This window comes from Geospiza fortis, unplaced genomic scaffold (genome assembly GCF_000277835.1).
Source record: "Geospiza fortis unplaced genomic scaffold, GeoFor_1.0 scaffold23, whole genome shotgun sequence".
In the NCBI taxonomy this organism is placed as follows: Eukaryota; Metazoa; Chordata; class Aves; order Passeriformes; family Thraupidae; genus Geospiza; species Geospiza fortis.
Genome location: NW_005054303.1, coordinates 11430052 through 11430391, shown reverse-complemented (window position 1 = coordinate 11430391; position 340 = coordinate 11430052). Strand labels below are relative to the sequence as shown.

Here is a 340-nt window from a genome sequence, read left to right as displayed (position 1 = left end):
TGGACATGCCTCCTGCTTCCCCACCTGTGAAAGCAAGCCCAGTTCTCACATGTACCCTCTCTGGCCAATGTTTCAGACCTTGGGCTCCAAAATTCCTGGTGGTGGATACTAAAAACACCATGGACTGCAGCATTTCTGGTCATCACGTCACTTATCCACAGTTCTTAATGACAGATTTGTTAAGTCATTTCTTAATGACACATTTGTGCTTATGTGCAGAGGTGAAAAACTCTGCTCTGGCTGCTTTGATGTACCAAAGTATTTCACAAAAGGAGGTATAGATGCAAAAAAGAGGCCAGAGAGGGACTTTTTACAAGGAAATACAGTGATAGGACAAGCA

The 340-nt window shown here is 43.5% G+C and overlaps 1 protein-coding gene across 1 annotated transcript in view; it reads right to left on the bottom strand.

Annotated features, from left to right (window-relative positions):
* DHRS7 (dehydrogenase/reductase 7) overlaps window positions 1–340 on the bottom strand; it is a 21687-nt gene that overhangs the window by 20647 nt on the left and 700 nt on the right. The gene's annotated exons all lie outside the window — the stretch shown is intronic.